Source organism: Ipomoea nil, unplaced genomic scaffold (genome assembly GCF_001879475.1).
Source record: "Ipomoea nil cultivar Tokyo-kokei standard unplaced genomic scaffold, Asagao_1.1 scaffold2387, whole genome shotgun sequence".
NCBI classification, from domain to species: domain Eukaryota; kingdom Viridiplantae; phylum Streptophyta; class Magnoliopsida; order Solanales; family Convolvulaceae; genus Ipomoea; species Ipomoea nil.
Window position 1 is genome coordinate 895,815 of NW_017618815.1, and position 13,534 is coordinate 909,348.

The window sequence follows — 13,534 nt, forward strand, 5'->3', positions numbered from 1 at the left end:
AAAAAATTTAAAAGTGCAAGTGCTCAAATATTCTTAGAGACTTAGTCTGAATAGTCTCAAATCTAGTTGGAGAGAGATACAATTATGTTTGTATTTGTAATTGTAGAAAGAGTATAGCTGTGTGCAAAATACTCTAGTGAGTGTAGCTGTGTGCAAAACACTCGTAGTTGCTAAGTATAGCTGTGTGCAAGACACTTAGTTGGCGTTGAGTATAGCTGTGCGAAATACTCGAGTTAAGTGTAGCTGTGTGCGAGACACTTGGAGTTGGGTGTAGCTGTGTGCAAAACATCCGGAAGAAGTGCTTGTGTAGCGCTTATTCACTATTGTAACTGTGTGTGAAAAATAGTGAATTTCTCCTAGACGCGAAAGGAGAAAGTGGACTAGGAAGATTACGCCACTTCCGAACCACTATAAATTGCCTCTCTCATTTACATACCGCACTTACATAATTTGCTCTATCTATCTATCTTATCCGACTAACCGTTTACTATTCACAGTCAATCTTAATCGTTCGGGTTTAGTGTGTTTTCACGTATGCATGTGACTCAAACTTCTCGAGCTTAAATATGATTTATTCTAAGCAAGTTTGACGTGTTGCATGTAACATTCATCACACGTTCGACGTGATACGATATTTATTTACAATCTTGAATATTGTTATTATATATTGAGTGACCATCTCCTTTATATATTCAAGATACCTCTGTCACTTTTTTCTATCTTACATGCGTATTTAATTCATTAATTGGGCATAACTCTTTACATACTACCTATTCCGCTGTGCAGTTTAAATTTACTCTATTTACTTGATATTTAGAGTTGAAGTTACCAAAGAGTTATTTATTTGAAAAAAGCTTGAAAGTCTATTCACCCCCCCCCCCCCCTCTAGACTTTCACCACCCTATCGGACCAACAATTGGTATCAGAGCGGTTGTCTATTTGAGTCAATTTTGACTGCTAGACAGATCTCGAAAAATCAAGATTATGAAAAGAGATATGGCTCTTGCCCAAAATTTATTATTTTCCTTAGAAAAATTTGATGATTGGAAAATTCGCATGCAGGTACATTTATCCGCATTACACGATGAAATGTGGGAAGTGGTTACAAGTGGTCCTATGAGATTTTGCAAGTCAACACCTCATCCGTACAAACAAGTGACACTCCACAATACATTTCAAAACCAAAAGAGGAATGGTCTCGTGAAGATAGAACAAGAAATAACTTGGACAATATTGCCAAGGATATTTTGTTTAAATCTATCGATGACACGATATTTCCAAAAGTTCGAAAGTGTTAATCCGCGAAGGAAGTTTGGGAAACGCTCATTCAAATTGGTGAAGGAGACGAACAAGAAAAAGATAATAAGATCACTATAGCATTAAAGAAATTCGAGGATTTCAAAATGCTAAATGGCGAGAATATTACCGACATGGAAACAAGATTTGCCAAAATCTTAGGAGAGATTAATGATCTTGGAAAGATATTAATCAAAAAGAAATTTCACTCAAAATTCTACGTGGTCTACCATCTACATGGGACATGAAGGTCACGGCCATGAGAGATCATAGGGATCTAAAAACCCTATCGACCGATAAGCTCTTTAGTGATCTAAAAGCTTATGAATTGAGATGAAATCAAGATTAGAGGAAGATCATGAAGAAAAGAACAACGCACTTATAACGGAGCAACCATCAACCTCAAGGTCAGTACAAAATGTTGAATTATTGCCTAATGATCAATTTGCTCTCTTTGTCAAGAAATTTAGGAAATTCATGAAGAGAAGCAACTACAAGAAAAATCCACAAGGGAAATCGTGGAATGCAACAAAGAATTCAAAGAAAGAAATTGTTGAGGAAGATTCGAATTTATGCTACAACTGTAGAAAGCCTGGACACTTTGCAGCAAGTTGTCCACACCCCAAGGTAAGTAAAAGTCAATATACAAATGTTTCTAACTCTCAACAGGAAGAATTCAAGCCCAAAGATAAAAAGGTTCACAAAGGAGAGAAGAAAAGCACTCATTAGTGACCCACTTGAAATAAGTGAGTCAGAAGAATCTTCAAGTGACGAAAGTGACACCTCAAAGGATGACAATGCAATGTTTTGCATGAGCATCTCCAACAACTCACCTTACGAGGACATGTGTCTTATGGCAAATGGAAGTGAAGAAAATGAGGTAACATCTTACTCTTATGATTTTGTCAATTCTTCATTTTCTAGAGAGTCCTTCTTTCACTTAATGGAAGAATGTCAAACCATAATGGACACTCACTCTCAACTCAAAGAGCGCAATTGTCTTTTGATTCTCGAAAAAGATCAAATAAATGAGAAATTGCAAAATGCTCTACTTGAAGTGAAAGACTTGAAAGATAAAATTATTTGTCTTCAAGAAGAGTTGTAAATCAAGGGAAGTGAGAGAACACAACCTTAGAGAGGTTATAGCAACATTTACACATTCATCCAAAATAATGGACAAAATGGTAAATATGCAAAAACCCTCAAGTGATAAAACCGGACTTGGTTATGATCCATCGTGTTCTCAAGCCTCCAAGAACTTGGCCAATTCTACTACTCTTTAAGTAATAAAGTCCAAGTAGTAAAATTTGTTAAAGTTCAAGAAAGCACAGTGAGACAAGGAATTGGTTATCAAACGAATGTCAAAATTAATACTGTTAGGCCGAAGCCCCAAAGAAATATTATTTCACCTAAACAGTATACAAAAAGGCAAAAGTTTGTTCCTAAATGGAAATACACCAATGAGTCTAGTGCACAAAGCTCTCATAGGAAAATGGGAAGGAATCCAAGAATTGAGGCAGGGAGATTTTATCCCTCAAAACAAGATTGGGTTGGTTATATTAAACCATGGACTAAGTCCAGATTTAATGCCTATCCTAGGCCCAAACAATCTTCTTCCCACGTGCCAAAAAATCGAGTAAATTTTCAAAAACCGGCACAAAAAATGTTTTCAAAAATTAAATATGATTATAATGTGTTTAATGGTTACCAATCACCTAAACTTAGATCAGTGAGTACAAGGTGGATTTGGGTACCAAAAATGACTAACACTCAAGGACCCAAATCAAGTTGGGTACCTAAAAATGTTTAATTTGTTTGCAGGAAGTTTGGTACTTCGATAGTGGATGTTCTAGACACATGACTGGAAATAAATCTAGTCTTGTGAATCTTAAAAATATCGAAGGACCAAAAGTCGTATTCGGTGGAAATGAACGATACGGCATAACAAAATGAATTGGTACAATTTTTCGAAATGGTCTGAAAATCGAAAATGTATCCTTTGTTGAAGGTCTAAAATTCAACTTGTTAAGTACAAGTCAATTTTGTGACAAAGGATATCTAGTTGAGTTCTTCAAAGACAAGTGCCAAGTGAAGAATAATTCATCGGGAGAAGTTGTGCTCGAAGGAATAAGAAAGAAAAATATGTATGTTGTGGATTGGAATACAGCAAAAGAATCAGTGTGTCTTCTAGCAAACAACTCACACGCAACAAGTTGGGAATGGCACAAGAAGTTGAATCATTTAAACTTCAAGACAATCAACAAGCTAGCAAGAAACAAACTCGTTGAAGGTCTACCCGACATTGTCTACAAGAAAGATCAAATATGTGATGCTTGCCAAAGAGGAAAGCAAATCAAGTCATCTTTCAAATCCAAAGCCCAAGAATCTACAACAAGACCGCTGAGTCTACTACACATGGATCTATTCGGTCCAGTAGACCCTGCAAGTCTAAGTGGTAAGAAATATACACTAGTTGTTGTTGATGACTTTTCCAGGTACACATGGACGATATTTCTCAAAAAGAAAAACGAAGTCGAGCAAAAGCTGCCAGAACTACTCAAGCTGCTACAAAACAAGAAAGACTTGAAAATTGCAAAAATCCGAACTGATCGAGGAACAGAGTTCGTGAATCAAGTAATTAAAGCCTACTGCAATTCTCAAGGAATTCTACATCAATTATCTGCCGCACGTACACCGCAACAAAATGGTGTAGCCGAAAGAAGAAATAGAACGCTAAAAGAAGCCGCAAGAGTGATGATTACGTCAGCCGAGCTACCTAAAAGATATTGGGCTGAAGCAATCAACACCGCTTGCTATACGCAAAATCGGAGCTTGATACACAAGTCTTATAATAAGACTCCGTACGAATTATGGAAAGGGAGAAAACCTAAACTTAATTATTTTCATACTTTTGGCATCAAATGTTTTATTCTTAATAATGGTAAAACATATCTAAAGACTTTTGATGAGCGTGCAGATGAAGGAATATTTTTAGGATATTCATCTACCAGCAAAGCATTCAGAGTATTGAACAAGAAATCAATGGTGGTAGAAGAATCAATTCATGTTACATTTGATGAAGCTCATAAGAAGAAAACTCAGAGCAACAAAAATGATCAGGAAAGTTGTCAAGTTGAAAAGTCATTTAATGATACTGACATATCTTTCAAAGATCAAATTGTACAGGGTATGGAGCAATTGGACATTGATTGCAATAGTGAAGGACACGTGGAAGTCAATGAAGATCCCCACGTGGAAAGTCAAAATTCTCAAGTTGAAACACAAGTTGGAGATCAATCTGATGAGCAAAATGTGTCTACCTCCAACTTACCTACTGAACAAGGAAACGTGGAAAACCCATGCAACCTACAACCTGACTTGAGATGGCTCAAAATCACCCTCCAGAGCTAGTGATTGGAGATCCACGAGAAGGAGTAAAAACAAGGTCCTCAAATATACATACTTTATTTTCTTGTTTTCTTTCTCAGGTGGAGCCCACAAGCATTGAAGAAGCTCTAAGTGATCCAGATTGGATTAATGCAATGCAAGAAGAGCTTGATCAATTTAAAAGAAGTGACGTATGGGAATTAGTTCCAAGACCCGAAAATTACAATGTAATTGGAACAAAATGGGTCTTTCGGAACAAAGCAAATGAGGATGGAATTGTCATACGAAATAAAGCACGTTTAGTGGCAAAAGGATATTCACAAGAAGAAGGCATAGATTTCGATGAAACGTTTGCACCCGTTGCAAGACTGGAAGCCATCAGAATATTTCTAGCATATGCCGCGTACAAGAATTTCATTGTCTATCAAATGGACGTGAAAAGTGCATTTTTGAACGGCTTACTTAAAGAGGAAGTCTACGTTGAGCAACCTCCCGGTTTCGAGGTAAAAGGTGATATTAATAAGGTCTACAGATTAAAGAAGGCGTTATATGGGTTAAAACAAGCACCGAGAGCTTGGTATGACACCCTATCAACGTTCCTAATTAACTGTGGTTTTACAAAAGGCCTTGTTGATAAAACCTTGTTTAGAATTCAAGAAAATGATCACATTTTATTGGTACAAATTTATGTTGATGATATTATCTTTGGTAGTACTAATAAAACTTTATGTGAGAAATTTTCCAAGCTAATGCAGAATAAATTCGAGATGAGCATGATGGGAGAGTTGAACTACTTTCTTGGATTACAAGTAAAGCAACTCAATGAAGGAATATTCATCAATCAGGCCAAATACACAAAAGATCTTATAAAGAAATTCGGTCAAGATGGAAAATCCTCAATCAAGATCCCGATGAGCACATCTTTAAGATTGGATAAAGAGGATGAAAGCAAGGACGTTGACGAAACAAAATATCGAGGAATGAATGGATAATTACTATACCTCACTGCAAGCCGACCAGATATATCTTATTCAGTGGGAGTATGTGCCAGGTTCCAGTCAAAGCCAAAAGAAAGTCATTTTCTTGCTACCAAGAAAATCATCCGATACCTAAAAGGAACAGTCAATGTGGGATTATGGTAATTTTACACTAACTGGTTTCTCAGATGCAGATTTTGCAAGATGTAAAATCGATCGAAAAAGTACCTCAGGGACATGCCAGTTCTTAGGGGGAAGATTGGTATCTTGGTTTAGCAAAAAGCAAAACTCCATAGCCACGAGTACAGCCGAAGCTGAATATATAGCTACTGGGAGTTGTTGCGCGCAAATTCTTTGGATGAAACAACAACTGAAAGATTATGGCGTGAATTGTGAAAATGTCAACATATTGTGTGACAATACAATTGCCATAGCTATAACACACAATCCCGTGTTACATTCAAGAACAAAACACATTGATGTGAGACATCATTTTATCCGGGATCATGTCGAAAAGAAGGAATTATCAATTGAATACATCCCGACCGAGAATCAATTAGCTGATATTCTCACAAAGCTTCTGTGTGAATCAAGATTTTCGAAATTAAGACACGAGATGGGCATGATTGAATTGAGCTAAGTTTCTAAACTCTATTTAAATTATAAGCTCAATTTTCATCTGAAATTTTGATTCTTTATCTGATTTTATTTTCGTGCTTATGTGTCACACATGCAAAAGTTGTCACATCTTTACATTTAAAGTCTACCTATCTCAATTGCATATATCTCTATTTCAACCGTGTATCTACATACATATATGCACAAATAAAAATCATTTAGATCTACACAATCTTACCATTTAAGAGTGACAAGATGGTGTGATGATAAATTGCCTTAAATAAGAACACCTTTTATGGTAGTTGTGCATAATAAATAGTCTAGAAAGAATAGATTTCTCTTTCTTCCATCTACATAAAACGTGTAGATATATACATATCATTTTTGGAACAGATTTAGTGCTCTATGAATTTTATTTCAGGTAAAATCAGTCCGAGTATCTAAATTTTTGGCGCCACATCAGCAGACAAATTGGATGGAGAATATATAACCTAAACTAACTATCAGTTAGGTCAAAGGTTGGAAGCTATTGGAATAACAAAAATACCCCTCACTTATTAAAAGTCAACATTTAAGTTGTGAGGATATTTGTGTAAAGACACCTCCCTTCCACCCAACCGGTTGGAAGAGCCACCATTACACTCAAAACTCTCAAAATCCTTTCATCTTCCATAGCCGAAACACTCAATCTTCATCTCTTTCAAAATCTTCAATCCCTCAATCTCTAAAAATACCAAGCACATTATGGCTGCCATTGGAGATTCAAGCTCTCAACCGAATGAAGAACACACTACACAACTCAACCTCACGAAGCTAGCAGTTGGAATCAAGGCCGGAGGAAGTTTTGACCCTCAAGGATTTCTCAAAGAAGCCGAGAACTCTCATCTTGCACAAAGAATCATCCATGCACTTCAACAAAGTAATCTCATGAGGTTATGTTCTTATCCATACTCAGGATTTTATGATGAAGATGTAGCAGATTTTTATATGAATGCCAAGGTTGTTGGATGGACCATTGAGTCCACCGTGAATGGAACTCTCATCACCATTGATGAACAAGAGTTGCACACAACCTTTGGACTGCCTATATCTAGTCCAGAACAACCACTGTTGGACTTAGATGTTCACACATATGATCACACAGAAATTTGGTCAGAAATTTGGAATGAGAATGCTTCTCTCGAACCAAATCTTTCCGGTCAAAAATCTGATTTGAAGCTTGAGTATGAGATGCTAGTTAAAATTCTCTATAAATGTGTATTGTGCAAACTGAATAGTATGAAGGATATATCACCCGTGAGAATTGGATATTTGCATGCTGTGATGAATGGAGTTAGGGGTGACTGGAGTAAGCTTATCTTGAGCCGGATTGCACATTTTGTGAAAGGTGCGAAAATTAGGAATTGGAAGTTCAACCGCATCCTAGGGTTCGGTTTGCTTATTGGTGAAATTATAAAAATGAAAGGGTTACCAATGAGATCAAGAAAGCCTTTTGGAAGTAACCGAATTTTGTTTAAGGATCATGAAGAATCAACTGATTTGAGCTCCAAGAGAAAAAGGAAACCGAGAGGCATTCTTGCTAGGAAAAGGCCAGTTGTAGAAATTCTTGGTTTATCCTCTCAACCCTCAACTCAATCCCATGAAAACCCTACCTCAAGACAAAATCCAAACACAAGCCAAAATCCTACCTCAAGCCAAAATCCAAATACAAGCCAAAATCCAAACACAAGCCAAAATCCTACCATAAGTCACAATCCCAATACAAGCCAAAGTTTCATAAATCCTTTTTCCCAAATTGCCGAAATAGAGTCAATGATGAATGAGGAGATTTATCAAGTTGATGGACTTGATTTGGTATTAGTGAATGAATACCGAAGAGTCTTAAATTGGAGAAAATGGAGACTTGGTTCTTATCAAGATTTGATGACAAAAGGACCGAGTATGCAAGCAGAAGAATTATTTTCCTTGAATTGGATTGGTAATTTTGATGTTGGCCATGCAACTTTGATGTCTACGGTGAATGGAATATTTGTGAATAAATTGAAAGCTAAGTTGGCTGAAGCTACTGTTGATGTCACAGTCCAAGGAGATATGCCTACGGAAGACGATTTCTTAGTTGACGTTGATGAATTTGTCACAAGGAATGTAGAAGAAGTAAATGCCACATGTGATGGACATTTAATAGACAGTGGTTTATATGATGTGAGTGTTTTTGAATTTCACTGAAATAAGTCAAGATCAAAATGCCATGCAAGCTAGCCAACACACGGAGGAAATTCAATCCATTCATGCAGAAAGTGCACAAGGTGACACGCACGTGTTACACACACCGGAAAGAGAAGGACATCAAGTGGAAAATCAAGCACAATCTCACATGCTTGAAGTCAATTCTGCTCAAGAAGGAGCAAGGTGTGTTCCCACAACCCGAGAAGAGCAAGACATTGATGGCACAACCTCAAAGGAAAAATTGGAAAATCTGGAGAAAGTTGTACTAAGCCTTGTTGACCGAATGGAAAGCATGTTTCAAGGCTTCTACACTCATGTGGATCATGTTGTCAATACTCAAGGTGGAAAATTTGAAACATCTTTTGATGAAAATCGGAGGAGTCAACAACATTTGATCGACACCCACCAAGCACTTGAGAGACAAGTTGGAGGATTAAATGCAAATGTCAAGGGGCAACTCAATGAGTTCTACATCCAACTCTCTCAAATCCTCAAGAATTCTGGAAAGGCAAATGAAGCAATTGCCGTGAGTCAAAGCCAAGGAATTCTCAATGTTGTTCATCAACATGAGAAGCAGATTAGTGATGTCCACACGGATCTCATCTCCGTCAACACCAAAGTGGGCTGCCTTCGGGGATCATATGAAAATATTTCCGAATCTATTTCATCTCTTCGTGAATCAGTTCATACACTCCTTGATTACGCCAAAAAGGGGGAAGAGAGATTCAGTCATTTGGAAGGCATGCTTGAGATGATGATGACTGCCATGGCCACCCGAAATGTTGGCACAAGCAGTAGTAGAGGTGGAGAAGGCAGATCTGCTGGCAGAAATGTTGCTAGAAGAGGAGGGCTAGAATATTGGTTCGGTAGTGGTGAGGCTGGCAGTCCAGGAGGATCAAGCAGCGCAAATACCACTAACCGTTCTTTTCGTGACATTGTTTGTGCAGGAGGAAATATTGAGCAAATTAATTGGTATAACCGTGCAGCTCTCTATTTGGAATCCACACCAAGAGATGGTAGAGTTGAAATGCCAAAGTTGGTGACTTTGAATGATCTACCAAAGGGTATGAAGAAGAGTGGTCCAAGTGATCAAAATTTGTGGGTTTCAAACGAGAATTTCAGAAGAATCCAAAGCTATGCTAGAGCTTTGATGATCATGGTTCTAAAGGACTATATCAAAGTCAATGATGCCGAGCTACAAAATGGAAGAAGCCTAGAAGAATGCATCATATGGTATGAAGAAAGTATACTGCCCGGAAACAACATCATTGAAGCATTCAACTATTATTCAGTTGGGCAGGTATGCAACAATTATGCCATTAGTGACAATTTTATTGATGTTCAAAATCATATAAATCATGTGCTTAAAGAGAGGAGAAACAAAGTCATTAGATGATTTGTATGATTGTCACACTTGTTTTTGTATGGTCCACGAGAACATGAACCCATGAACAATTTGGAATGATTCGAAATTTCTGTTTATGATGCTATTAAGTTTTCCTTGTTATTTATTGTTATTTTATTTGTCTTGAAAGGTAACATTTTTAGCTTAGATTGTATCAAATCGCATAAATTGGAAAAATGCAAAAATTCATTATTATTAAAATCCAAAAATGCGAATAGGAATTTTAGTTGCTAAAAATACCTTTCTTAGAGTCAAAATCAAATGTTAAACTCGTCTCGGCTATGTCAAAGTTAATAAAATCTTTTGAAAAATAATTGTTTTTAAAAGACAAGCCAAATGACTGAGTATAGGTTTTGGAGTCATCAAAAAGGGGGAAAATTGATTGGAATACTTTTGTAAGTTTTGATGAGCCAAATGTACTTTAGATCCCCTTAGTTTTTAGGTCTTTCAGTACAAGCATCATAAATCAGAATATCGAGTCAAAAGGAATCTACCATAGGAAGAACAAAATTAATTTGAGAAATTAATTTTGGTCCTACGAGTATTCATCCGAGAAAGAAGCATAAAGGAATGGCGTTGCAAAAAATGACCGGATGAGCTTAATTGCGAAATGGTAGAAGTCCTTACTCAAAACAATCACACCTGAGATCGATTCCCCCCAAGGACTTATTTTTACAAGTCAAGTTTTCAGACAAGCACAATGTGCCAAGGAGCACAATGCTACCTAAGGAGCACAATGCTACTGAAGGAGCACAATGCCTACCAAAAGAGCACAATGTATTAAAAAGAGCACAATGCCTACCAAAAGAGCACAATGTATTAAAAAGAGCACAATGCTACCAAAAGAGCACAATGTGTGCTAAGGAGCACAATGTGTGCTAACAAGCATAATGTGTGCTAAGAAGCACAATGTTCAAAAGGAGCACAATGTATCAAAAGTAGCACAATGTTCTACAGGAGCACAATGTGAACAAGCACGATGTGTCCAAAGGAGCACAATGTGACCAAATCAGAAAAGCACAATGTTCAAGTCAAAGGAGCACGATGTTCAAAGTCAAAGGAGCACAATGTGGCAAAGAATCAAGATGATCAGAAATTGGATTAATTCAAAGGAATTTATTCCAAGTCTACCCACATGCCACAAGAATCCAAAATTGCCTGAAAGACATTTGATCAGAACGGAAAAATATTTATGAAGACATGAATATAAAAACTTATCCTAGAAATAAATTCTATCAGATGAATTTATTTCAAAGATACGTTGGATATTCAATATGACAACAAAATAATATTTTAAGAAACAACTAGAAAATCAAGTTGTGATAAAATATTATTTGTCAGGCAAGTTGACAATCAAATCAAAATTGAAGACCTATTATTGTCAACAATATCAGGCTATGAAGATTCAAATTTCAAAAATCAAATTATCCCACTCCAACGGATATATTTGATTGCCTATAAAAAGCCATGAAGACTTGAAGACAAGAAGAGTGCAGTGAAAAAGATAGAGGTGTACAAGATAGACACGAGATAGAAGTGCAATACATACGAAAATTTAAAAGTGCAAGTGCTCAAATATTCTTAGAGACTTAGTCTGAATAGTCTCAAAAATCTAGTTGGAGAGAGATACAATTACCTTTGTATTTGTAATTGTAGAAAGAGTATAGCTGTGTGCAAAATACTCTAGTGAGTGTAGCTGTGTGCAAAACACTCGTAGTTGCTAAATATAGCTGTGTGCAAGACACTTAGTTGGCGTTGAGTATAGATGTGTGTGAAATACTCGGAGGTAAGTGTAGCTGTGTGCGAGAGACTTGGAGTTAGGTGTAGCTGTGTGCAAAACATCCGAAAGAAGTGCTTGTGTAGCGCTTATTCACTATTGTAACTGTGTGTGGAAAATAGTGAATTTTCTCCTAGACGCGAAAGGAGAAAAGTGGACTAGGAAGATTACGCCACTTCCGAACCACTATAAATTGCCTCTCTCATTTACATACCGCACTTACATAATTTGCTCTATCTATCTATCTTATCCGACTAACCCGTTTACTATTCACAGTCAATCTTAATCGTTCGGGTCTAGTGTGTTTTCACGTATGCATGTGACTCAAACTTCTCGAGCTTAAATAGTGATTTATTCTAAGCAAGTTTGACGTGTTGCATGTAACATTCGTCACACGTTCGACGTGACGCGATATTTATTTACAATCTTGAATATTGTTATTATATATTGAGTGCACCATCTCCTTTATATATTCAAGATACCTCTGTCACTTTTTTCTATCTTACATGCGTATTTAATTCATTAATTGGGCATAACTCTTTACATACTACCTATTCCGCTGTGCAGTTTAAACTTACTCTATTTACTTGATATTTAGAGTTGAAGTTACCAAAGAGTTATTTAGTTTGAAAAAAGACTTTCACCACCCTATCGGGACCAACAGGGACCGAAAACCACACCCAAGTGGTCCGCAAGCACCGAAACGGTGCGGCACGAATCAATGCATATAGCATTGACTCGTGCTCTGCACGAAAGTAGCTCGCGAAAGGAGAGCACGAAAGATAGCTCACAACTCCAACTTTCAGCATGAAACTAAAGCTTAACATTAAGCTTACAATTTGCATGCACTTTTGTCTAGCATCATTGTCCCAAATTCCAATTAAACTTTCCAAAGCTTAATCACACTTAAGCTTTTAACACAAACTTTCGGGCAGACAACGAAAGTCATTAAAATGCTAATTTTTAATTAGCGTCTAAACTTAAGTTTTTGACTTCTCTCAAATAGGTTCACTTTGAGAATCAATTTCTCATTCACCTATTACCCATTTTGAGCGTACATTATATCAAATTCTTCGTCTCACTACGAAGAACCCGAATCCATCTTAACTCGACCCAAATCGGAAGTGGATCCCACATATAGTTGTACCACAAAATAATCACTTAAAATGTCATTTTAATGCTATTTTTCCAACACTTGCTACATTTATGTTTTGTACCGTTTATGCTTGTATTTTGTTTTACCGTTGGCTAGTAAGATGGTGATGGTTGTTTGTTTTTTTTTGTAGAAATTATTATTGTCCGATTATTTCAAATCTGTTGGTGAGTGTGTTAAGTTGGCTGTTTACCTTGGCTTGGAGACAAAAACGATGCAGATGAAGTGGCGGGACACCAAGAACAAGGTGGACTATGGAGTCTATGCTATGCGCCACATGAAAACTTATGCTGGCCAAGGTGTGGGAAGATAGGAGTGTGGTTTAGATAAGGGTGACTGAGCTGAACTCGAACGCTTACACTTCCATTAAATGGGGAGATTTGCACAGTAGATATCAATGCGCATCGTACGAGAAATGTGGCACGTGCTTTGCGCTATCTTACGAGCCGTGTCTGTAGCACCAAAGATTAGCTAGGTTGTTACATTGTAGTTAGTATGTTGGCAATGGCCAAGAATGCTTTATGTTCTCATGTTCAATTATGGCTTTCACCCGTTAACATTGTTCAGAACATAGATGTGGGGTTTTTAGAATAGTAATGTTTTTACTTTGATCCCATAATGGTATACTATACATTGCACTTATGCATGTTTACAAATGTGTACTAAGATACTGTTCTTTGTGTGCTTTTCTGTGT